The sequence below is a fragment of the Buteo buteo genome, chromosome Z (assembly GCF_964188355.1).
Source record: "Buteo buteo chromosome Z, bButBut1.hap1.1, whole genome shotgun sequence".
Lineage (NCBI taxonomy): Eukaryota > Metazoa > Chordata > Aves > Accipitriformes > Accipitridae > Buteo > Buteo buteo.
In genome coordinates this window covers 82395723-82409115 of record NC_134204.1, presented here as the reverse complement: position 1 = coordinate 82409115, position 13393 = coordinate 82395723, and positions in this window count along the sequence as shown.

Sequence of the window (13393 nt, the reverse complement as noted above, 5' to 3'; positions counted from 1 at the left end):
TTAAATGTCTGATGTCAGATCACAAGAATAAACTGTGAATGCAAACAGAAGTTAACAAACTTAACGAGACTGTAATATTGTGCCTCATATGTTTATTCTTTCTTGATGCCAGTATAACCAAACTAGATATTTGCTCAGCCAGAATTTTTTTTAGTAATTTTTAATAGGGAAGAGACCTACACTAGAGCTGGAAAATTAGCTATATGGAGTCAAAACAAAGGTCTGTCTTTCCCATTGTCCTTGGCAGAGGCAGGTAGATGATGCTTACAGAGGAAGGGTAAGAACAAAGGAAGAGCAAGAACAAAGAAAGCCCCTGTCACCCTTGGCTCCCCAGCCCTTTGGGAGCAGCTGGCCCCTCTACTACCTGAGCTTTGGCTTTGCCTCATCCCATTTGAACAGTCCTATCTGAGCACAACACAGTCCTATCCAGTGCCACAAGAGACCTAGGTCTTCACCCCACTGGGAGCTTCACTGAGCTAGGATGGACTGTCAGGAGGACTTGCCCTCGTGTGGTGCAGGGCAGAACCCCTTTCTCTGGGTGAACAGGAAAGCAGGGAGGGTATTGGATGTTCCCATGACAAAAATCCTCTGAACACAGTATGTTGTGCTTACCTATATGCTTAATCTAGGTCTATAACAATGCATCTCAAATTCTTCTGAAGGCAAATGGCATTTTCTCTACTTTGGAAATACTCTTAGACCTTCAGAATTGACTTTAAGTAGCCTTTAATATATTTTCTCCATGGAGGAGGAAAACAAAGTTAGGATTAAATGGATATGATGCATTAAGAGTTCACAGATTGATTCTCTTGTATGTGTAGATCACAACTAAATAAAAATCTAAAAGCTTATGTTCCCGTTAGCTTATGTTTTTTAGTGTTGGCTCAATCAGGCAAGAAACATTAATCTGCAGATTTCAAGAAGTGAAAATAGCAACATATCTTTAAAAGCAGCCCCATATCAAAAAATACCTACTCAAAGAGCTACCACTGAATATTCATTACATGTATTACATTGGTACAAACATTTTTGGTTCATTTGTATTTTAGAGTTTCACTTTGATTTTGATCATTTTTGATAACTGTATTTCTATAACTGAAAAAAAGTCTAGAGGAAATTTTGAAACAAAGGTTTTGAAATGGTCCCTCTTCTATTTTAGAAATGTCAGCTTCTTCTTCAGAACCAGTCTATTCTCACTTCCTAAATGAGGTCTTCCTTGGAAAGTAGATTGAAAATCTAAATTAAAGTTAAAAATTGAACAGCATATAAAACATACTACATCAAAATGTGAAATGTTCTATGATTAGTATGAATTCGATTTTAAAAATTGTCATACTACTGCTAATGGACTAGCCTTAATAGGAGGCCATTTACACTATGCTACAGATGCCAATTCTTATTACCGATTACCCCACCTCCTTCAGAAGTTACTTATGTCTATATATTAATATCTTCTTTCCTGAAAATCAGGTGTTTCACCTGCCAAGCAGCACCATTTGTCATACAGTAGACAGTTGTGGGTTTTCCCTTCCATTTCACAAACTGCTTCCTCCAAGGCGGTGTCGCTCATCAACTGCTCCCACTTCATCCTCACATCTCCTGATGTACGTGGCTCTTCAAATGTGCCACATGGCAGTCCGTGACAGAAGGTTCCAGTAACTACTGCAGACAAGAAGCAATTCTGTTAGATCAGAATGAGTGAATTTATCAAACAGTATAATTTAAAGTGCAGAATCTTTAATACCTTCAATGCACACATCAAGAACCTTGTCTTGACTCATTTATTTTCAGAACTCATTTTGGTTTTTGATTCTTATGTTGAGCCCACTGAGTTAAACTTTTACTTGCAGATTGGAGCTGACTGGGATTTTCTGTCAAAGTTTTATTTTCTGAAAATATAGCTTCTGCAAAATTGAAATTCACTGTGGAGAAAAGTTTTGTTTCATGTTTCTTTCTTACACTATGAAAGACATTATTGGGGGGTAGTATTATTTATACATACCTATGAATCTAGTAGTGTGCCTTTTTTTTTTTTTTTTTGGCAGATAAAGATAAAACTATTTGAAAGTTTAAGTTTTCAACCCTCCTACTAGTGCTTGGCTCTGTTTTTCTGGAATACTCAGTCATGTAATGCAGATTAGCCTGTTCTCAAGTTATTCTCTACAAGACCATAGAACTTTATACAAAAAAACCTATTCAATTCTATAGAGGAAAAAAAGTCTAGCTCTTAACATTTCCTACCACCTCAGGGCAAGATAAAGACCTTTAAAACTTTTTATAAAGCCTTGGTTGTTCAGGCAATGTTGGAATTTTAAATTAATTGGCCAGTTTCAAATTTAGCTTATGTCAGAGGGTGTTGGGCTCATACAATCCAAAGTGCACTTCATGCATCTGGTCCTCCCATCTAACCCTGGGCTGAACCTGACATGTTTTGTTTCCAAATCATGTTTGTAGGTTTCCAGGCCATAGAAAGCAAGATTCAATGCACTTTTCCTTCTGATAGAGTCCAGACAAAGTCACGTTCAAGAGATTGAAAGGAGTCTGTGGAACAACACTTCTAGACACACCCAGCTAAACAACAGACCCAAAGAACAATTAAATACTTCTTCCTGTACCCATGTTAGAGCATGGGTGGCACTGCGTAAAGAAATCAGACTCACTGCTCCTCATACATAAATTTAGACCTTCCAAAAGTATTAACTATTCCAGTAAACATCACAGAAAAAAACGTTGATTTATGACCTGAATGAAATTGCATGGGCTGTCCATGTTACTTTTAGAATATTTTAAAGGCAGAGGTAAACATGAAATTGACAGCAATCTTGTGATAAATAAACTACTTTTCTATTTACAGTTAAAGACTTATAATCATTCAGGAATTACTTTTTAAAAAGCTTTCAAAATGTAAATCCTTACTTGCACTGTTTCCAACTTTTGGAAAATTTGAAGAGAAAATGGAAGGGGATATTGACATGGACTAAGGCTACATTTCCAAAGAGGATAGATTTTTACATTTCTCTCTAATTTTTCTTTATTTAAAAAAAAAAGAAAATACAACAAATCCAAAATTCTGTAATCTCTTCGGTAGGTGTAGAAGATAGTAAAGTACTCCAAATGCTTTCAAGTTTCATCTCTTTCTCTTCAAAGCATAATATTTTATAATAAAACTTATAGTATAACTTATAACTTCATATTTTTCAACAGTATTATGAAACATCAAACATACTGATATACAAAGCTAGGCAGAAGAAAAGTCACAAGGAAATTGATGTGTCACCATGTAACACCTTTTAAAGATGAACTTATTAAAGGTTCTTAGGCTTATGCAAAAAAAAAATAAAAATGCAGCACTGACTGCAGATACTTTGAATTTCAGATGTTTGTAGCTGCTGTTGGACTCTTGGTCCTCAATATCTGAATAAACAGAAAATGCATTATTAATGTTCCAGTCACATTTCATACATATTGATATACCAAAGCATACTGCATACATGAAGAATCTTTATAAGCAGCAAAGCTATATCCTTAGTTGTATTTGAACTGAACAGTATTTACTAGTTCATTAGTCTTCAGATTAGGTTCTCTTCAAACTCTAAAAAAATTTCACAATAATCCTTAACCTAAAAAAAACAAACAAACCCTCATGTGAAATTCAGAGTGGACATTCTTAGTTTGGATCAGTGACTCTAACATGAAAAGTTTCAAGAACTGAAGCTAAAATTGGATAATTTTACATGATTGATACGATTCAAATTTTGTGAGGTATGGCAAGTGTACATGTTAAAGATCAGATATATATATATATGGTCACCATTTGGTTTTCAAGTAACAGCAAGGGGTAAAACAACAATTAACAACAGCAACAAAAGCCACTGCTGCAATCCTTATTGCTCACAGCCCTTCTAAGAAACAGCAGAACCAGACTCAGAAAAATATTTGTATTCCCAAATGATCCTAGATCTGAATCCAATATTTCTCTAAGCTTTTTGTTCCAGTTTCCAGTGAGTGTTCAAAGTCTGTGTTAGTTCTCAGTTTGACCAGTGAAATGCCCCAGATACTGAAGTCCTGATAGACATGACAGTGCTGAGCAGCTCATGGAAAGGTAGAGCTTGACCTTGCAGGTTACCAGAAGGTAGCTAATGCTTTGGGTTCTTCATCTCCAGTGCATTCCCCCAGCAGGTGGTAAACACCCATTTTTTTATTCTCCCTTCACCACCTCTTTTGAAGAAACTTGGGTCCATTACCTTCCAGATTACTGGGAACTCACTAGTCAGCAAGCTAAGGCTACAGGGGCACAGCATCCTCACTGTTCTGGCCAAAGGTGCTCAACTTTCCATGGAAGTATGATATCACAAGCCACAATATTTTTTGAAGCCAGAAAGTGGCCTGATCACTTCAGAATTGTACTCAGTCTCTCATTTGCTATCTCTCAAAATTACTATGCATCGTATGTCGAACTTCTTCAAAAAGAGAAACCAAGTATACCTTTAAATACCATCCAATAACTTTTTATAAGATGGGATTTGGGACCTTATTCCAGAAGGGAGGAATGGTGAATACAAAGGTCTTTAGGCAGGGGAGGGAACAAAACTCAAGGCTTAAACTATGGTTGAACTTTGGAGGTTGTGCTGGAAAAGAAATTCAAATTTCTGTCTTTTTCACTCAGTGCTCTATTGTTGAATGGAGAGATTCACAGCCTCAGACATTGGAGACAAGTCTCTAAACACAGACTGCTTACACCCTTTTTGGTTGTGATGTTATGACTGCCTACAGAGGATGGTTACATGTCATCAGAAAATTTGATATGATAAAAACACAAGCTGGGTAAGATATATCATTTTTCAATTAACACTGAACAGAAGATAAAATTGAAACAAAAAATTAGTAACAGATACATACATAGATTTTTGTTATTTTCCATCTCTTTTTAAATAGAACTCATCTTTCAAATCTCCATAAATTTTGATAGACCACATGGATCAAATGACAATACTGAACTCATTTGAAGATCATAATTTTTAATTAAAGCTGCCTCTTCTATTTTTCTTTGCTGCCTATAACAGATCCAAGTTACTCAAGTGCAGTTACATTCAGCTTTGACATCTCAGTATTATAATTACAGAAATGTTGTGTTAGAATACTAGGTAATTTAAAACTCTTACTTGTGAACTGTAATCTTGGAAAAAAGCACTAAAACCAGCAATAACTGCAGATGTTTATACACACTATACTTTTAGAAATAATTAAAGATTCCTAGTCTCTTGGATACTGGTTTGAAACCATAGATTATGGGTTTGAAATAAAATTTCAGTTTCAGTGCCTGTAAAACCTAAAATCTTGATTTTCAGAGGCCAGGTAAATTACTGATGTTGAACACAAAGTCATCTACACATACATGTTCTGCACCATAAGATGACCTACATCATAACATGAAGAACTCATAACTGCCTTTTCTCCTTTTTTCTTTCTTTTTAAACAAAGAGTGTAGCTGTGTTAATGTAATAAGAACATTAGTCTGAGCATAATGGCTGGTGACTTTGGGGTTGGTTGAAATTATTCTACCATTATTCTGCCATATGTAATTCCAGAACTTTCAGGTGAGTTGAGAGGAATTTGGGTGAGCATAATATGAATTTACAGGTTTTGAGACTTTAAGACTCCTTTAAATTAACTAAGAGAGATTCGCAAGGGTATTTAGGTACTACTGAAAAGGTATCTAAATCCCACTAATCCCACTAAAATCAGGAGTTATGGGTGTATATATCTTCGAGGATATGAACCTAAGTAGAACAGAGCTAAATGGCAGCAAGCCATTTAATAAGCACTGTGTTGTATCAATAATCTCCCTGAAGGAAGATGAACAACTTTTTGAATAAAGTGTTATTCCATTTGCATAACAGTATTGTAATCTGGACCTTTTTGATTTCATCCTGTTATCTGCTGTAATGAAAGCAGTAAGTGACACATGTTGAAATGGCATAAGAGTGCTTATAGCTGCAGTATCATTGTGTTACATTACCAGTCGATTTTACAGGATCACTAGAGATGCAAAAAGAGATCCTTTCCCTTTCTTTTGAAGGCTTCATAAAATATCAAGAACAGAAGACAAACAAACAAAAAAATATAAAAGCAGTTCTGAGACTAAAAGAATACATTTTTCCTATTTTACTGTATAATTTACCTATTTACTATTATTTGTAGTACACTGTAGTTACAATGTCAAATGTACTTGGCTCAGTTCCAATTTATTTTAAGACAGAAAACACAAATAAAAGGGTGAAATAAGTGTAAAATGTGTTAAACTCTGCCCCTACTACAGGTGACAGCAACCCATGCCATTACTTTGCTTTTCTTTTGCTTGTAATACTGTGTAGAAAGCATCTCATTAAAGCTCACAGTGAACCATGATCTTACAGAAACATTTTATAGTCGATCACCTCTCTTTGTCTAGACAGTGTTTTCTTTAACGCCTTTGAAAGTGATCCAATAGCTAAATCATTTTTATAAAGCATGCATGCTGTATATACATTACAACTTCTTGACAGACCTATAAAAAATTAAAGTCAATTAGTAACCCCAATAATTGTTCAATGACCTTTAGCATGTCATAAACTTAGATCTGCTTGCCATGAGATGTGACTATCCTTTTCTAGAGCTATAAGGAATGATTAAATCTCTGAAACTATTACATAGAAAATAAAAAAGTCACTAAATTACTATGAATAGTTAGTTAGTTATTATAGGAATAAAATGCATGTGTGTGTGTGTGCAAATAGTTAAAAGAAGAACCTAGGGTTTTGCCATGCCTCTTACCGATACTTTGAGTTGCAAAATTACACATATTTAGAAATTTTTTAATAATTATTGATGTAAGACAACTTAATGGGTAAAACAGAAGACACAGAACTTGTTATCTCATATTTAAAGTGCTGATAGAGCTATGATAAAACATACTAATCATCCCTTCAATATCACAGTGTCCTGGTTTCAGCTGGGATGGAGTTAATTGTCTTCCTAGTAGCTGGTCCAGTGTTGTGTTTTGAGTTCAGTATGTGAAGAATGTTGATAACACTGATGTTTTCAGTTGTTGCTCAGTAGTGTTTAGACTATAGTCAAGGATTTTCAGCTTCTCATGCTCAGCCAGCGAGAAAGCTGGAGGGGCACAACAAGTTGACACAGGACACAGCCAGGGCACCTGACCCAAACTGGCCAACGGTGTATTCCATACCATGGGACGTCCCATCTAGTTTAGGAACTGGGAAGTGGGGCCAGGGAATCGCTGCTGGGGGACTGGCTGGGTGTTGGTCGGCGGGTGGTGAGCAATTGCCCTGCGCATCATTTGTACATTCCAATCCTTTTATTATTGCTGTTGTCATTTTATTAGTGTTATCATTATCATTATTAGTTTCTTCTTTTCTGTTCTATTAAACCATTCTTATCTCAACCCACAAGTTTTACTCCTTTTCCTGATTTTCTCCCCCATCCCACTGGATGGGGGGGCAGTGAGTGAGCAGCTGCGTGGTGCTTAGCTGCTGGCTGGGGTTAAACCACGACACACAGCCAATATTACGAGCAGCAGAGATGGAATGAGAGTTACATTTCTTTCTTTCAGTTACACATGTCCTCTGTCACTGATGTCACCTTCTGAAAACAGCTTTTTTTTTGAAGTATAATGGACATGATGGAGGAAAAAAAGCTCTGCTGGTAGCTGTAGGAGACTCAGGAGTTCCTCCTGTGTATGAGTGTGAATATGTCTTCTCTCCTAGGTGCAGATATGATGTTCACAACTGTTCATTTTTTCTCATTTTGATATGGGGAAGGTAGAAGCAGGTACCTTCCATTCCTGAAACTGAGTGATCTCTTTGACATTTTGCTGGTTTTCAGTTTGCTAGTTTCTGTCTTTTTGAGAAGTGTGTTTTCCAGGAATGATCCCTCAGTTTATCCCCAACAGAAAGACAAAAATGCAACTCTGCCTATAATGGCATTATACATTTCAACCCCAGAGCCTGTTTTCACTGTAATAGGTCACATTCTCCCCCCCCCCCCCCGCCCTTACCTTTTTTGCAAAGACTGTGTTGTTTCCTTCACTACACTAGGTCCTCAATTCTCCATCTCAGAGTGAGAATTAGACTTTTGAAAAGGTACGCAATGGACTTACAGATCACTTTCTAACAAAGGTGGGGAGGGGTTTATACAGTGACTCTTTGCAAAAGGGCACTAGATCTGGGCAGAGGATCCAATAGTGTCTAACCCCCATGATGGAGACACGGTAAAATATGTACCAGCTATGCTTTATGACCATAGGGAAAAAGCAAAGTAGGAACTCCAGCTGATAAAAAGAAATGCCATAATGTTATATATTATTATGCCAAATCTGTTTTGCCAGCTTCTTCAGGCACAGATCTGTGTTAACACAGGGCTGACTGCAATAAGGATTTCTTTTTGTTTAGAGTTTAGACTTTTCTGCAACAGACATGTTTAATAAGGACAATCTCAAACCATCTTCTACTGTGTCTCTCCACGTTCAGCTTTTGTTGACAGATACCTGACCTGGAAATCATACTGGAACATGATTTTCAGCTGGACTTTCAAATAAATTCATTAACACATACCGAAACCTGAAAATAGCAAAATCACTTGCTAATGATAAGATTTTTTTCTTTATGCATGGAATTACTTTGGCTGTTGCTCACCAGGTGCTAACTCACAGTCTTGTGATTTTAGTTTCTGTGTCCTCTGATCATTTCAAAGCTTTGTTCTCTTCCACACTAATGACCTTCAAATTCTTTTGAGACTTTCCTGTTTCTCTTGGTTTTCCACATTAATACAGGGTCCAGAGATAACATTCTGGCCCTTGCTGTAGTCATAGGAGTATTTATAGTAGTTGCTGAAATGCAGCCACAATTTTGAATCTGTTTTTCTTTCATGTTCATTCTTCTGTCCTGCTTAGGACCTGAGAAATAATATGTTCCATTACACTGTTGGCAGATCATAAAATGTGCACTCCTTTTTTTTTTTTCTCTCCTTAATATAAGGTATTCAAAACAGGGATGACACTTAAACTATTAAAGATAATAAATGTTTATAGATCTTTCTGAAATATAAAGTGAATGAACTCTGGTCTGTTTTCTAAACCCTGATTCATCAGTATGAAATGGAAAAGCATGAGAATTTTCCTTCAATATTTTATAGATGCATTTTTCAATATACGAGTAATTGTCCAAAGGAAGTATTTCCAATTGGTAGCTGATCTTTTGAATAGATAAACAGAAACTTCAGTATGTCAGAGGTGCTGACAGTATGTTTTTAACATATTTAAACATTTTAACAAAAATTCTTTTATTATAGCTATATTTCCCTTTTATTCAGGACAGACTGAGAGGAAAATTCAGTAGATCAATGAAGACATTTTGACCTATATATCTCTTGAATTTTCATTTAATTACTTATGTAGATCATTTATCTTGGCTTTTATGCATCCTTTCAGAGCAAATAAAGATGAAAAGACTTCTGGTAGCATCAAGCAAAACAAATAAGCTTTCAATATTTAGACTGTCCTAGGCCACAACCCTGACAATGTGGAAACACTAGAAACTCTAACTGTTAAGTCTCCAAGTCCAGGCTCAGCATGGGCTTTTGGAGTATGAAGACCAAGACTCTGTGAGCTGCAGTTTCTCTGTCACAGCCAGAAGCTCTGAAGCTCAGAAATTCACATTAAATTTTCTGATTATTTCAGACTTTTCCTTCAGCAGAATGTTCTATTCAAATTGTCTTTAAATTACTTTCATTTTTTTTCAGCATTTCTTGTGAAATGAATATTCCAAATATAATTGTAATTAACTTGATTATTTTAGTTTGGTGACTGAACCAAAACTATTAACAAAATGGTATGAAAAAATGGAAATTGATAACAAGATTTCCAACTTGGTTTCTGTTCTGTCATTCTCCAATGATTGGCAAAGCTGGAAGCATTAGATATTGCTCACACTCTCCCATTAAAATATGTAATCTTTTTAAAAATAGCAGACTGGGACCTGAATGAAATTTGATAGTTTCATACCAAGGAAAGACATGCCTACTGGGAGCTTCTAGAAACTTATGGAGTTATACTGCAAAATAATAAGAAACTGAAAGCATTGTTCAATATTTTTGGAGTCAGTGGTAAGTTTCTATGTACTTCAGAGTAAGGTAAGACTGCATTTGTCACTTGTGGATCTGGCAAGTTCTTTTAGAAGAGAAGTGAAGTGAATTTTTTCAAGTATCTTTTAACAGCTATGTCTGGAATTAGTTTAAATAATAAATATGTATTTTTTCTTCTATATTTTTACCTTGATCTTGTCAATGCATGCGCTAAATTGCATGAAGGAGTAATGGTGTTTCATGAATGATCTCAGAGGGAAAATTATTTCTGTGAACTATTTGAAGGAACATATTGATACATCATGGTCTTTTGATTGTGGTGAGGGAAGTCAGGAGTGCCACAATGTTTCATGAACTTTTAAAGTTCTGCGGGACAGGATTTATTATCTCCTGAAGTAGACAAGAAGAAACATTGCTTAACTTTTAGCCACATTTATAAAGTTGAAGAGAAATCACATCATAGAAAATCACTCTTCATATTTATCTGGAAGCATTTGGATTTTTTTTTTTTATTTTTTTTTTTTTTAACCTTCTTGAGTAAAGGACCCAAGAGATCTCTGTGCCTCTGACAGGGTCCAGTGTCCTTTGTCTATGCCACAGGCCTCTCCATCAGAGAGAGGCCTCTCCAACAGAAATGTTCAGAAAAAACTTAAGGATTAATATTTTCTCTCCTGTCATTGCTGAACTCCTATGGTTCCATGATCTCCAGTCTCTGTAAGCAATTAACACTGATGTTAACTAAAACTGAATTAGATTCAGTATATTCAGAAGACAAGGATCAGGAATTAAGTTCATAATGAAAGGGACCAGCCATTCTATTTTTCAACCCAACTCTATTCAGACTTCTGATACTCTAACCCCCACAGGACGTGTGCTGAAACTCAGCTGAAGCGTCAGCATAATTATGCTGTATAATGTTGACATCCAGTCTTTCATTTTTCATCTAGAAGTGCAAATCAATGTTGCTGCAGTGCTATAGTGATCTAAAGCATGACTTCAGACAGCCAGAATTTCTCTTTAAATAAAGAACAGGTTACAGATAGGACCAACACAGTCCCTTGACTCTGAACGTGATATTCAAACATGAGAGCAGAACTCTTTAATCTTCCCAGTGGAAATGCATTTTTATCAAAAACTTAGAACCAGAATCTGCCACATTTACATTAAACAGAAGTCTTACGTGAGACAGAAATAATATCATGAACAGCAGTAAGTGAGATTTGACTTTTGGGAAAAGGTAACACAACTTGTTTTGCAAGCCTGATATTATAAGTAACTGTTCAGCCTTGCCCCACCACTATTCTCTTATACAAAATTAGATAGAAATTGCCATTTCATGTATATTTCTCTTCCAAAATTTTGCTCAGCATCATTTGGGATTAGTGCAGAATATTTACTTCTTTCACTGCTTCGAGCACTTTTTTCCATAATATTAATTCGATGACTTAAAACATCAAGAAATATCAAAGACATCATTAATCCAGAGCTTTTCTTTCTGCCTTGCTCCTAACTAGGCTTCTGTATGGCCTGATGGAATATAAAAAGAGAAAGGAAAATAAAAAAGAGACTTATTACCTTTCCTCGTCCCATCACCTGAACAGTTTTATATAGACTGGATTTAGGCAGGTTTCTTAGGTCATAAAGTAAAAGTTACGATCAAATGCAGCATTGCAAAGTTAGACTGAACCATACTTTACTAAAAGCATAATAGTGGTAGGGTGGTAAAAAGTATCATCAAGATGAAATATCTTGATTTACTTGGGAATTTTACTCAGACTTTCTGGAGTATTAAACTGTGTGGAAGATAAGCATGTTACCTAAGAAGAACAGCGAATTTTACACAACCCATTACAGAAAAAGAATAAAACAAGGACCTCTCTTGGTAACTTAGAAAGTAGTGAGTGTAGGAATTTTTTTTCTAAAAATGGGTATGTTTTGAAGATCCAAGTTATTATTTTAGAAATGTGAAAATACATATACAGTAGTACCTAGAAAAATGTGTGTTTCTAAATGATTTAGAAATATTTATTTTATTAAGATACTTTTACCAATTATAATAAAGATAATAAAGTTAACTAGGTAAAATACTGATTTTAATTCTTCATCATATTAGGTTTCCAATTTCTTAATTATTTTTTAAAAATGGCATCAAAATTTTTAGCATTCTTTGGTTTGCTTTCAGTAATGCATTATTCTGACATCATAAGATACACTGATACTGTAAAATCATCAATTATAAAAAATAACTTGCAAATTCCTCCTTGAAATACAGTTTGTTATGGATGTTCTGTGTTCTGCACAGATTTGAAACACAAATCCAGTCCTTTTTTTTTTTTCCTTTTTTTCTTTTTTATTTTTTTTTTAACAAACAGCAGAATGTATCAAAATGTCAAATTTCTCATTTCACATTTATGTAGAAACAGAGAGTTAGCAATTGCTCTCTTTGAACTCCTTTTTTAAAACTAAGAGTAGTAAATATTGAAGTTTTTCATGTGCTTTGTCATTATTTTTTGTGATAATTTTTATTATCATTTTGCAAAAAACTGGAGGGGTTGTTGTTTTCCTTTTACAAAACAGTTCTTATGGATTATGTTTTTAATATTTTTTATGATAAGCTCAAAAAATAAAGCTCATACCTATATCCTACTAAAAAATGTTGAGGCTTAACTGAACACAATTCATGATAATATTTATTGTGATGAAGACTTACGCTTTCCTTTAATTTGAAAAACATAAACATTAATTTGCATGTGAGAAGCTATTTGTGATTGAATTAATTTTTACTAGTTGAAAAAAAAATACTTTTTCTTTTTCTAATTTAAGTTCCTACATAACCCCTACAGACTTCAATGCCCAATGTTAAGAATGCCTTCAGGTAGACCCCTGTACGTGGATACTTCAGTTGTTTCTCTGTGCATATAATGTTGCTGCTAGAAAATTTGGATAGAAGTAAAAACTGAAAATTCTAAATTTTGAAGTGGCAACTTCTTAAAATTTTATAAAAATAATTTTCATCCCAGATTCTATTTTATGCTGTATTTACACTTTTATAAGTCTCAAGAAACAGGTTGCCATGTCTAATAATGAAGTCTGCACTTTTGATTCTGGATTAATTCTGTAAATGTTACTTCAGCTAATTAGTCAGGCATCTACTATGAGTATGTAAGGTACTTTCAGGCAATCAATATATCAGAATAGTAGTGAATATTTTTTATTAGTGGATTCACAACAGTATAACAATGTTGTGAACTGA